Source organism: Macaca thibetana, chromosome 12 (assembly GCF_024542745.1).
Source record: "Macaca thibetana thibetana isolate TM-01 chromosome 12, ASM2454274v1, whole genome shotgun sequence".
Taxonomy (NCBI): domain Eukaryota; kingdom Metazoa; phylum Chordata; class Mammalia; order Primates; family Cercopithecidae; genus Macaca; species Macaca thibetana.
Genome location: NC_065589.1, coordinates 27,835,401 through 27,849,501, shown reverse-complemented (window position 1 = coordinate 27,849,501; position 14,101 = coordinate 27,835,401). Strand labels below are relative to the sequence as shown.

The 14,101-nt window shown below is 39.4% G+C and overlaps 1 long non-coding RNA gene across 1 annotated transcript in view; it reads left to right on the top strand.

The window, feature by feature from the left end:
* Window positions 1-14,101, top strand: part of LOC126932467 (uncharacterized) — a 158,505-nt gene that overhangs the window by 21,516 nt on the left and 122,888 nt on the right. Inside the window, exon 2 of the long non-coding RNA XR_007718197.1 lies at window positions 8,953-9,069. This is a non-coding gene — a long non-coding RNA (uncharacterized LOC126932467). The remainder of the gene's footprint in view (window positions 1-8,952; window positions 9,070-14,101) is intronic.

Sequence of the window (14,101 nt, the reverse complement as noted above, 5' to 3'; positions counted from 1 at the left end):
CATCAATGATAGACTGGACTAAGAAAATGTGGCACATATACACTATTGAATAGAATGCCGCCATAAAAAAGGATGAGTTCATGTCCTTTGTAGGTATATGGATGAAGCTGGAAACTGTCATTCTAAGCAAACTATCGCAAGGACAGGAAACCAAATACTGCATGTTGAATTGTGGGAATTGAACAATGAGAACACTTGGACACAGGGTGGTGAACATCCCACATCGGGGCCTGTTGGGGTGGGGAGAGGGGCGAGGGATAGCATTAGGCGATATACCTAATGTAAATGACGAGTTAATGGGTGCAGCACACCAACATGGCACATGTATACATATATAACAAACCTGCACATTGTGCACATGCTCCCTAGAACTTAAAGTATAATTTAAAATAAATAAATAAATGAATTACATTTAATATTTAGTTTGTAACTGCAATTATGTGTTGATTTTTAGAATGAATGAAAAAATCCCATAGTTTGAGAGTGTAACATTGTAAAACAATGCTTTTTTATTTTTTATTATTATTATTTTTTGAAATGGAGTCTGGCTCTGTAGAATGACAAATAAAATTCCCTAATTTGGGAGTGTAACATTGCATAACAATGTTTTTATTGTTATTATTATTATTAATTTTTTTTTTTGAAACGGAGTCTTGCTCTGTCGCCCAGGCTGGAGTGCAGTGGTGCGATCTTGGCTCACTGCAACCTCCACCTCCCGGGTTTAAGAAATCCTCTGGCCGGGCACGGTGGCTCGTGCCTGTAATCCTAGCACTTTGGGAGGCCGAGGTGGGTGGATCACGAGGTCAGGAGATCGAGACCATCCTGGCTAACACGGTGAAACCCCGTCTCTACTAAAAATACAAAAAATTAGCCAGGCATGGTGGTGGGCGCCTGTAGTCCGGGTTACTGGGGAGGCTGAGGCAGGAGAAGGCGTGAACCCAGAGGCGGAGCTTGCAGTGAGCGGAGATCACACCACTGCTCTCCAGCCTGGGCGACAGAGCGAGAGTCCGTCTCAAAAAAAAAAAAAAAGAAATTCTCTGCCTCCGCCTCCCAAATAGCTGGGACTACAGGTACCCGCCACCACACCCAGTTAATTTTTTTGTATTTTTAGTAGAGACGAGGTTTCACTCTCTTGGCTAGGCTTGTCTTGAACTCCTGACCTTGTGATCCACCCCCCTCGGCCTCCCAAAGTCCTGGGATTACAGGTGGGAGCCACCACGTCCTGCCAAAACAATGTTTTTGATAGTAAGACATGACGTTCTTAATCCCCATTTTCGTAAGGACCAAATTATTATCTTTTGAAGCTCCTAACTTGTCATCATGGCTCTTGCATTTCTCTTTAGTTGTTGAGTGGTTTAATTCTTATTTGCTTATGATTCTGATAATTCTCCATTATCACTTTCAATGACTTGAAGAAAGCTTGCATGCAGTGCAATATTTGCATTTTCACTTTGAATTTGATTTATTTTGTGTTTTATATCATATTGTCCAGGTACTGATGCTTTAGGCAATGAGAAGTATAGAGGCTAATGAGAGGCAGACAGGACTCCGTGTTGATTGATGACTAATTTTGTAAGTGGCCAGTTTTGTATTATGTATTATGAAGTCCAGGAGTTTGATTATGAAAACTCACTCTGATCTCTGAATAGTCAAGAATGGCCTGTCTTTCCAAACATCCTATAAATGACTAAATTTTTAAAACATTAGAAGTATGTTTTGATTTTACCCTTAGAGGTTTGACCTTCCTTAACTTTGTTGTATGTATATATAGGGAAAACATAACTATAAATTAAGACAGTTTAAAATGTAATTATGGTCTTATAGGAGACCAGAATATGTCACCTCAAAATATACTCCTTTGGCATAAGGATTATTTTGAGCTGACGGCATTGGAGAAGAAGCAGATACAAGAAAAGATCTCTGCCCTTCCTTTTTTTGCCTAAAAGCAAGACATAAATTTATAAAGACAGAGGGGTCCTCTTCCTTTCTTAACCAGGAATGATTAAAGTTGATCACTGAAGACAACTTTATAATTCATATACGTATGAATTATATAACACACACACACGTAAACTTAGTACATAAAAATTACCAAATGATTTAAAAGTTCCCAAGGGGGATTGAAAAATTGTATATCCCTGTGAGAGATGCATAAAAAAAAAAAGATTATGAAAATTCTGGACCAAAGTAACTGCCATGTCTTTCCTATACACAATCTCTGTGGATTGCAAACAACTGCTGGGTTTTTTTTTTTTCTTTCTTTTAGGAGTGGAGAAGAGAAGAGAAAGAGAAACAGCTTCCTCTGTGGAGGAAAAGGGTCTCTGAGCGGAAAATACCCCCTTGACATTTTACTCTACCTCTCCGAAGCTTTCAAATTCATGATCATAAAAATAACAGGCATCAGATTATGATGGAAAGAACCTTGAATTGTGAATGTGGATTCTGGGGTTTCAAATTGGGCTTCCACTCAGAGAAGTCACCATACTCATAAATTTCTACTGAATCTTCGCATCTGCTTTGCTCCAACTTAATTTGTTTGCATAAATCGGACAAATTGCAACTTGGTCTTTGTTATATGATTCTCTCACTTTTACTTGATTCTGCATTTATTCCTACCCCCAGCCCTTTCCCCCTCCTTTCTTCCAAAGGGGAAGAACCTTAACTTCTGCAAGAAAATCAATAGCGATAACAACTCATTGATAGTTTTCCTAAAGTCAACCTACCTTCCCCCTTATCCTAAGCACTTTGCAATCCTCTTAGACTTGCTGTATACAACTGTAACTGATAATGAATAATATTTAATGAATTTGGGTATTCTCCCTCGGATTTATTGTATTTCCTCAATTGTAATTATTTGTACCCTTATTATTCTATAGGCTCATAGAATAATAGAATCCATTCTCCTTTCACCGAAGAAATTATATGCAATTAAACTTGCAATTAGACTGCCCACTGCTGAGACACTGCCTACCAGGCCCAGAGCCTCTTTTTAGAAGGTACTTCTGTAGGAAGTTCGTTATGCATAACTAGACCTTCTGATTCTCATTCTGTAACTGTTAGACCAGTCCTGGGTGCCTGCTAATAATATGATAGTCTGAAAAATTAACTGATACAAACATGTTATGGATCTCTGGGATGGCTACCTTATAGCTGAGCGCCATCACACAATTTCATGCTGGGTCTATACCGTAGGTCCTGTGTGCCTGTCGGTTCCATGTCTGAACCATGGATTGATTCACACAACCATAGATTGAAAATATTCCAAAAAACACTGCAAGAATACTAATAATACAAACTAAAAATACACAGTATAACAACTATTTACATAGCATTTACATGGTATTAGATAATATAAGTACTCTAGAGGTGATTCAAAGTATATGGGAGAATGTGTGTAGGTTATTAGCAAATACCATGTCGTTTTATATAAGAGACATGAGCACCTGAGGATTTTGGTGTCCACAGGGATCCATTAATGGATGATTATATTTACTTTTTTTTGGTTGTTCCAAGATGACACAATATAAATTCAAGAAATATGAGACGATGGACTATTAATATGTGGTGTTGATAGATGTCAGAAATATAAACTCCATAATTCTGACTCATGTCTGAAAACAGGAAGTCTTTCTGTGCTCCCAAGTTGCCCTAATGGGCTCTTCCTTTATACTCTCAGGTTACCTGTCCTTGCTGTGCTATTTCACTACCAAACAGTGGGGAGAGGATGGGGTTAGTGTTTGTTCTTTTAAATCTAATCACTATCTCTATTGTCTCGAAGGCAAGCACTCCTTTTCCTCCCATACCAGCATGCCTAGTATATAGTAGGCACTCAGTGTTTGTTGAATGGAGTCTAGCTTCTGAAAGTGCTACGTTCTGGCAGGAGGTGTGCTTTTAAAGAGGCACTTTCTCAGGGGCAACTCAGAAAATGTCAAATCTTTTAAACTGCTGCTTAGAAAAATCTGACTCTGGTGACATTAACCTTTAGAAGCCATATTAGCATTTACTTGAAGGCCATGTTTTGCGATGAACAGGCTACATCTAAGTCTAGTAACTTGTAACCTAATAACACAGGTTTAATAAAAGTATAAAATGGATTGAGAAATTATCAGAAACCATAAACTCCCAGATTATAACTATATAGCAAGGAACATATTATCTTGTTAATCTTCCACTTCCCAGTGATCTATGTTCACTTCATCATCCCTAGAATTCAGTCAAATTAATTATAGCACTAGTTCTTATGGCTTCCAAACAGAAATATTATTCATCTGCCCAAATCCTGATGATCACTTGTGGATCCAGGTTTCATTATATCACCTGGTGGAAACTTATTGAAAAAGTGACATTTTTGTTGAGAGATTTGCCTGTTTGAAAAAATAGAAAAAACAGCAGGCGTTGAATAACAAGTAGTACAGTCAAACTTAATCGGTGTCTATTAAGCTGTCATCTATACTCACCGCTTTGCTAAGCCATGGAGCCTATAAAAGAGGGACAAGACACCAAACTTTGTATAGCCCTATGGCACAATCATGTTGCAAAACATTTAATAACATTGTAAAGCAGACTGTGATTGTCCAAATGAGACACATAGACAGTTCTGAAGTTCTGCTGAAAGAGGAAGATGTCAGCAGAGCTCTAAGGGAGTTAGCCCAAGGCAGATGCAAGACACAGATTGTTACCCAGAGACAATGGACTTGGGTAGGGGGCAGCCTTGGGGAACTCTGAGCAACCAAGGTAGCATGAGCACAATCAGAAAAGGGCGGAGAATAACTTACAAGGAGAAAATGAAAGAAGAAGAAAAAGCTAAGAGGATACTAGAGAACTGTCTTTACTTCACAGTTACTCTTCATTTGGAACAAATATATGTCCATTAGTATTACTCCTGTTACAGTTTAAATAAAAGGAATTTTAGAAGGTCAAGAACTAGGAACAAAATCAAACTGAAAAGTAGACATTTTAAGATTTTACATTATTATTATGTTAGAGCCATAGATCTGGGTCTGAGCTTCCTGGCAGTTAAAGAAAAAAAGAGACATCATTATAATATTGTAATATTTTATTTGTTTAACCCAGGGATTCTAAAGCTGGGTCCATGTAATCCTTAACAGTTCATGAACACCCTTCAAGGGGCCCATGAATATCCTGAAATTTTATCCAAAATGTCATTTGTATCAAGTTGTTTTGAGGAAAGTATCCATAATTTCATCAGATTCTTGGAAAAGTGTGTGACCTAAAATGTTATGAACCACCAAAACAATGGTGTTTAGTTTACTTAGCACTGTCACATAATTATATCATCTGAGGCCCGGGAAGATTAAGTCCAAGGTCAGAATTAAGAATCCAAGAGCCAAATTTGGCCAGGTGGCATTTTCCGAATAATGGAATTGCCAGTGTGTAAAAGTCTTGAAAAATGGAAGCATCTGGCAATATGGCACTCTCAATCCAACATGATAATGACTAAAAGAGCTGAGAAATACGTGCTTCTGAACCAAGCAAGTGTCCTCTAGTTTATTCCATGCTCACCACTCCCAATGGTTCCAGTGCCTTTGCTCAGCTATTTCCTGACTGGCTGCTTTAGACGTTTGTGTTTGAGAGACCCAAATTAAGTAATTTGTATAGAACTGATAACTGGATCTAGTTTTTAGCTACAATTCAGAATGAATTATTTTGTCTGAGTGATTCTCAGACTGACTTCCAGAAGCCTGCTGTTACAGGTTCACCATTGCTTGTTGCTACCATTTGTCTAACAATCAAGTGTTGTTAACACATCTCTAAATAGTTTATGATGTGTAGTTGCCTTTTTCATACCTCTTTCATGAGCGTATGTACTCAAAATTTTGTATTTTATACATCTTTGCATTTATTCAGCAAGTGTTTCTTGACAATATACTATACTACTGTATATTAAAAGTGCCAGGCACTTTTTAGATTTTATATATGTGTATATATATGCTAATTTTACATATATTATATATAACATATAAATATTTATTCTAGCAAAGTGATTTCTGATTTATTGGATAAAATTAAATGTATCAATGTTTTATAATATTCAGTAAAAAGTGCCAGGAGTCCATGTACATTGTCGCATAAATGCAATCGCTGTACGCTGCAAGCTCCGGCCCATTAAATAACTTGTGCCTATTTGTTAGCCTTCTGTGCATTAAAGTAAGATAATCTCTGGAAGAATCACATTTCTTTCCTGCTTAATTGTAGCTCAGCTAACACTGATTGATGTATTTCATGCTGTAATCTGATAGCTATATTATTCTGGTATATTACTTTCTCTTTCCTGGGGTTCCTACTTTTCATAAAATTTTTGATTTTCCATCAAAAACTTACCCACCCTTAGCCTTATCTCAGTAAATGACATGCTATCAACACAGTGCCTCAGTTTAAAAATTTAGGAAATATCTTTGATTTCTCTCCCTCATTCTCTCCTCAATATTTAATATTTTGATTACTATTGGCTTTATCTTCAAATGTATCACGAATTCATTAACTTTTATCTCTCTACCTTGCTCTTACCCTGGTCCAAGGCACTAACATCTCTCTTCTAGGCCATTGCAGTAACTTCACTATTAGTTTTCTATTTCCAGTCTTGCAGTTTTATAATTCATTCCACACAGAGCAGCCAAAGTGATGTTATAAACGTAAACAGACCCTGTAACTACACAGCTTAGGACTCCTATGGCTGCTTCTCCTGCTTGAAGGAAAAGCTAAACCTCTTACTTTGATCTTTATGAGCTCATTATGTAGCCCTACTTTTTTTGTTTTTGAGACAAGGTCTCGCTCTGTCACCCAGGCTGGAGTGCAGTGGCACGATCTTGGCTCACTGCAACCTCCACCTCCTGGGTTTAAGTGATTCTCCTGCCTCAGCCTCCCAAGTAGCTGGGATTACAAGCACCTGCCATCACTCCCAGCTAATTTTTGTATTTTTTAGTAAAGACACGGTTTCACTGTGTCGGCCAGGCTGGTCTCAAACTCCTGACCTCATGATCCACCTGCCTCAGCCTCCCAAAGTGCTGGGATTACAAGCGTGAACCACTGTGCCCAGCCACGTAGCCCTACTTCTGTCTCTTTTATGTCCTACCACTGTTGCCTGCGATCACTAAGCAGCATACATGGTGTAATTGCCCAGTGGGTTATTCTTGCCTAATATGCAGATAGAACCAATGTACTGAAACAGCAGTATTATAGTAGAGAAAGAATTTAATAAATACAGAGCTAACCAAGCAGAAGGATGGGAGTTTGTTACTTAAATCAGCCTCCCTGAGAACTCAGATACTAGGGTTTTTATGGATAATTTTACAGGCATGGAGCTGGGGAAGGGGTGCTGCTGATTGGTTGGGAATGAAATCATAGGGATGTGGAAAATGATTCTCATGCACTGATCCAGCCTCTGTGTGGGAGCCACAGGACCAGTTGAGTCATGAGTCACAGGTCTGAGTGGAGTCAGCCGCAGAATGCAGAAGTCTGAAAAATATCTCAAAAGACCAATCTTAATTTCTACAATCTTAATTTCTACAATAGTGATGTTATCTTAGAAGCAGTTGGGGAAGTTACAAATATTGTGGTCTCCAGCACAGTAAAATGATTACAGAAAGGCAAGCTATGCCTACATCTTAGCAGAAATCAGGCCCTTCCCATAATCCTAATCTTATGGCTTTTCATTAGACTTACAAAGGTGGTGTCAGTCCCCAGACAAAGAGAGTGTCAGTTTTAGGGAGGGACTATTGTTATTCTTTCTTCAAAGTTAAACTAAAAACTGAATTCCTCCCATGGTTAGCTTGGTCTCACCCCAGGAATGAGCGAGGACAGCCAGCCTGTGAGACTAGAAGCAAGAATGGAGTCAGCCATGCTAGACTAGATTTCTCTTACTGTCATAATCTTTGCAAAGGTGATTTTACTGGCTTCTTGCAGAAATACCGAGAAGGCCAAGTCTGTTCCTGCTTTGAGGGTTACATTTCTGTTCCATGGGTCAGGAACATTCCACTTTTGGTTCTTTGTTTGGTAGGCTCTCTCTTTCAGATCTTCAAACAAATTTCATGTACTCAGGCACTTCATGACCATCCAATCTAAATGAGTCGCTCTCTCTTCCTGTGCCATTCGGTCTCCCTCATGAGCATGCTTCATGATTATCTTGTTTTATATATTGTTTATTCTCTTTCCACTTGATTGTAATTTCCATGATAGCAGGGAATCCTATTTCTTTATTCACCTGAATGCTTAGCTCAGGCACTTGTTCATCCAAATGGGTGCCTGACACATGGATGGCCAAAAATATTTGTTGAATGAATGAGTGAATGAATGACTGAGGAAAATGGCCAACATTTTCAGGATCTAAGCGTGCTGACTCATGACCTATAGTTTACTTTCTGACAATCTGAGCTACTTAGTACATAAAGGGTCCATGAGGTCAGTTGGTTGAATTTGAAAAATGATTGATTGACCGGGCTAGTGGCTCATGCCTGTAATCCCAGTACTTTGGGAGGCTGAGGCAGGCAGATCACTTGAGGTCAGGAGTTCGAGACCAGCCTGGCCAACATGGCAAAACCCCATTTTTACTAAAAATACAAAAATTAGCTGGGCTTGGTGGTGTGCACCTGTAATTCCAGCCACTCGGGAGGCTGAGGCAGGAGAATCACTTGAACCCTGGAGGTGGAGCTTGCAGTGAGCCGAAATTGCACCACTACACTCTAGCCTGGGTGACAGAGTGAGACTTTGCCTCAAAATTAAACAAATAAGTAAATAAATAATTATAAATTTTAAAAAGAGAAAGAAGAGTGATTGATTATGCTTCAGGGTATCATTGTGAGAAGAACTCAGTGGCTTATTTGATTTGGGTTCACAGGGTATTGCCTAGCCATGTAAGCAACCATACTCTTTCATAGTGTCTATCAATGTAGTAGAAAATAAATTTACAGATTCTTTTATTTCTTTTTTTCCTAGCATAATTAACTGCCGACTTTTCAAAATTATGTCATGACTTCAGGGGAAAAGAGATTCACAAGAACCAGTAACAGGGAAGCTTAAATAAGCTTGGAAATCTTTAAACTTTCAATATGGGTAAGCAGTGATCATTTTTAATCATCCAAATTCGTAAGATTTGATCAAAGGAAAAATATAGTGCCTTGGTGATATGCAGGAAGTATGAAATGCATGCTACTAATGATTGAACAGTACATCTTTGATATGGCAGAAAAATGTAGTTTTATTTGTTTTGTTTTTGACTTCAGGTTTGTCAATCTTAAATAATGAGAGTCAGAAGAGATTATTAAGAATAGCATTTATTCCAGTGCAACGGTTAAGGATAGCCATCCAGGAGACACAACTGCAAACAAATGAGATCAATGTTTTAAAGTGAGGAAGGTAAAGTTTCACCTATATAGGCAGAAAGAGAAATTTTAGCAGATTGCGTGTTTCATACGAGACCAGTGCATATGTTACAGTGATTTGATTGGTTATAGATTGCTACATTCTGAGGAAGATGACTTTATTACTCCCTAAGGATGGGTGGACAGTGATCTGAGGGACTCTAATCTCTGGCACTCTTTGGTCATAATTATTTCCAGGAAAAAAAAAGTCAGAAGTTGCAGCTGCATGTCGTGTGACTCCGACGGCATAGCCACATCTCTCTCAAAACTCAGAATAATTTAAAGTTCCAGCAACCTTAAGTTCAAATTTCTTAATTTCACAGACTCTAGAGATCAGTGTAATTCAACTGTAAGAAATAATAAGTAAAACCTTTTCCCCTAATTAATTAAAAGATAATGGTGGATTTAATTCATTTTCATTGAAAATGAAGAAATGAGTTACTTTAATAAATACCACATTTTAGCTCTTGGGGCAGAGAGAAAAAAATAAGTTATATAGAAACATAAAATGCTCTCTAGTGCAAAAGTAAGAAAAACATAGAAGACTCCTACTGAGACAAAAGATTTTGAAAAAGATTACAAGAAAAATTATTGCAAGACATAGGTATTGTTTTATTCTTAAAGAAATATGCTTTCTACTTTATGAAACTAGTCTGAAACTGTCTGTAAATCTGCATGGAAGTATACTGAATGCAGCAACTTAGAGAGATCTAGGCATTATGAATAAAGGATCTCCAGATTTGCTTTGAATGCCAATGGATGTTAAGTTGGTAAAACTTACTAATAATAGCACTAGCATTTATGTAATACTGTATAGATTATAGACATTTTCAGATACATTATCTCATTTAGTTTCCAAAGTAATTATTGGGAAAATCAGAATACATGCAGCATTATTTTACTGATAGACAGAGGTTGGAGCAGGTCCAAAGTCACTTAATATTAAACTGCAATAAGTAAAATCTTTCTTCCTGCAGCCTAACATCATTTTCTTTAGGAACAAAGTCTCTCATTCCATCAGAGAATATTGGCTTAGCCTGAATACCACAGGAGACTTAACACATCGATTTACATTTGCACTAAGATGGAAATGAGCAATTAATGATCCTTTTCTGTGGGAAGACTTTGGGAAAGGGGTGACGGAAAGGGTCAGGAGCCCATAACCCTTGAAAACACAGATGCCTTTAAGAAGAGGAGGTTGCAGGAAGGAAGTAGGGACCCCCGAAGGGAATGTCTCCTTATTCGCAGGTCCTGAGAGGCCACTCTCTCCTTAATTTAATCTATGGTAGTGAATATCATATATGAAGGTGTATTTATGTTCTTGAAATCTTTAATCTGTGTTGATTCTTTGAAATAATGAATTAAGGCATAGTTTAAATTTGCTAAGTGATGTTTAACCTGAGATGTGAAGAGTAGGAGGTAACCAGTTAAAGAGGAGGGGGAAGCAGCACATTCCAGGAAGAAACAGCAGTACATGCCATGGCCAGAGGCAAGAGATGGTATGGTCCATTTTATTTCTATGTTCCACAGTAATCCACTGAAATATGAATTTGTGTTTTGTTTGCACAGCTTAGGCATATGAGAAACACAAGAGGTATTTATTTTTCTCTCTCATACCCCTTTGTCTCAGTTTGGCTTTAGGGTGAATGGAGATCTGGGGCTTGTCTTACAGAGTTAAGAAAAGTTTGTGAAAGAATACAGTCCAGCAAAGGAGATGGGCTTTGGAACTCTAAGATCAGGAACCAGACATGACAAAAACTGAAAAAGGCTCCAGACCTTGAAGGGTTGGTGATTAGAGGCTCTGAAAGTAGCAAATTTGTACTCCATCTCCTCGTGGCATCCCAGGGGGGTGTCAGGGGCTCCAAGAAGAATGACTGACCCAACTACCAAAGTTGCCACCCTCCAAAAGGATGTCAGTGCATGAGCGTGTTACCAGCACAGGGGAAGCAAACTTACTTCTACCCATCTGGAGGTTGTCTTTTTTTTTTTTTTTTTTTTTTTTTTGAGACAGTGTCTCTTTCTGTCACCCAGGCTGGAGTGCAGTGGGGCAATCTCAGCTCATTGCAACCTCCACCTCCTAGGTTCAAACAATTCTCCTGTTTCAGCCTCCCGGAGTAGCTGAGACTACAGCTATTAGCCACCACACCTGGCTAATTTTTGTTTTTTTTTTAAGTAGAGACAGTGTCCAACTCCTGATCTTTGGTGATCCACCCGCCTCGGCCTCCCAAAGTGCTGGGATTACAGGCGTGAGCCACCGCACCAGACCACCCATCTTGGGTTTTTAGCTGGGACTCATTAACCAAAAAGACAGATTAAGAAGAGAAAATCAGTTTATTATAATGCATGCAATGCACATCACACAGGAGAAACCTCAACAGAGTAACTCAAATCAGTGACTTAGAACTCTAGCTGATATAGCATCTTCAAACAAAGAACAACAAATTTGTCAAGAAATGACAGGACAAAGAAAAGTGGTTTTAGGCTTCTAAGAGTGGCAAACAGTAAGAAGGTAAAAACATGTAAGGAAATGAATGGAGTAAGGTTTGTTTGCAGATTTCTCTGGTGTTATCTCTAGGCTGTTTAAGTGTCCAGAGCTGTCTCTAGTAAAGGAAAATTTATATCCTGCCTTTAGGCAGGAAAGGGGGAGGGTAGAGAGAGCTTTTCCTGCATTTGCTGCTGCTTAATTTCCTTCAGCTCAAAATAATTTTTATGTAAATTAGGCATATTTTGGGGTGACATATTCTGGTTTCCTTCACCAGCAAAACCTCCTTCCAAAGGAAATTAAGACTTGAACAATAAGCTGGTTCTTGGGTGGGCCAAAGGAAAGACCCAGTGAATCTAAGGAAGATGGAGATGGGATTGGGAGGGAGATATATGTTTTGTTTTTCTTAGAAGCGTGCAATGGTATAAATACTCATGTCTTCATCCATTTGTGTTGCTATAAAAGAATACCCGAAGCTGGTACTTTATAAAGAAAGGAGGTTTATTTGACTCGTGGTTCTTCAGGCTGTACAAAAAGCATGGCACCAGCATTTTCTTCTGGTGAGGGCTTCTGGCCGCTTCTGCTTATGGTGTGCAGAGATCACATGTCAAGAGAGGAAGTGAAATAGAGAAGAGGAGGTGCCAGGCTCTTATCAACAATCAGTTCTTGCGAGAACTGAGAGTAAGAACTCACTTACTCACTCAAGAATAGCACCAAGCCATTCATGAGAAATCTGCACCCATGGTCCAGACACTTTCCATCAGGCCCCAACTCCAGCACTGGGGATCAAATTTCAACATGACACTTTTAACAAACCTTATCCAAACTCTAGCATTTCTCCCCTGGGCCCCTAAATCTTATGTGCTTCCCACATTGCAATCATTCTGTCCCAATGGTTCCCACAAGTGTTAACATGTTCCAGTACCAACCCAAAAGTCCAAAATCTCTTCTGAGACTCAAAGCAAACTGTGAGTTTGTAAAATCAAAATCAAGTTACTTAATCTCAAGACACAATAGTGCGACAGACATTGGGTAAGCATTCCCTTTCCCAAAGGGATAATTTGACCAAAAGAAAGGAGTAACAGGCCCCAGGCAAGTCTAAAACCGAGCAGGGCAGACCTTAAATCTTAAAGACCCAAAATAATCTCCTTTGACTTCATGTCCTATAGCCACACTAGTTCAGTGGGTGGGCTCCCAAGGCCTTGGGCAGCCCTGTCCCAATGGCTTTTGCTGGGCATAGTCCATGTGGCCACTCTCACTGGTTAGAATCCAATGCCTGTAGCTTTTCCAGGCTAAGATTGCAGGCTGTTGGTGACTCTACCATTCTGGAATCTGGAGGACAGCAGTACTGGTCCCACACTGCCCTAGTAGAGGCCCTCTGCAGTGGCTCTGCCCCTGTGGCAGACTTCTGCCTGGGCACCGAGGCTATCTGATAGGTCCTGTGAAATTGAGGTGGAAGCTGCCAAACCTCCACTACTCTTAAATTTTGCGCGCTTGCAGACTTAATTCCACATGTAAGCTTCCCAAGGCTTATGGCTTGCACTCTCTGGAGTGGCAGCTAGAGCAGTATCTGGGGCCCTTTCAACCATGGCTAGAGTCAGAGTAGCTGGGATGCAGGAAGCAGCAGCCTAAGGTGGCACCTGGCAGTGGTGCCCCAGGTGTGTACCCCAAACAATTATGTCCTCCTAGGCCTCTGGGCCTGTGATGGGAGGGGCTGCCTCAAAGATTTCTGAAGTGGCTTTTGGGCCTTTTTCCCATTGATTTGACTGTAAGCACCTGGCTACCTTTTATCTGTGCTGATCTCTCTAGCAAGTGCTCCTTTTTTCTCTACCACATGGCAAGCCTGCAAATTTTTCAAATTTTTATGCTCTGCTTCTCTTTTAATTATAAATTCAAACTCTATGTCATTCCTTTTCTCCAACGTCTGATTATAAGCTGTTGAAAGCAGCCACATCACTTTGTAAACACCTTGCTGCTTAGAAATCTCTTCTGCTGGATACTGTAGATTGCCACTCTAGGGCATGCATGGAATGCAGCCAAATTATTTGCTATAATGTAACAAAGGTGACCTTTGTTCCAGTTCCTAACAGTTTCTACATTTCCACCTGAGACCTCATCAGCACAGCCTTTACTGTTTATATGTCTTTCAGCATTTTGGTCACAACCACTTAACCAATGTCTAAGAAGTTCCAAACTTTTTCTCATCTTTCTACTTCTGAGCCCTCCAACTTTTTCCAACCTC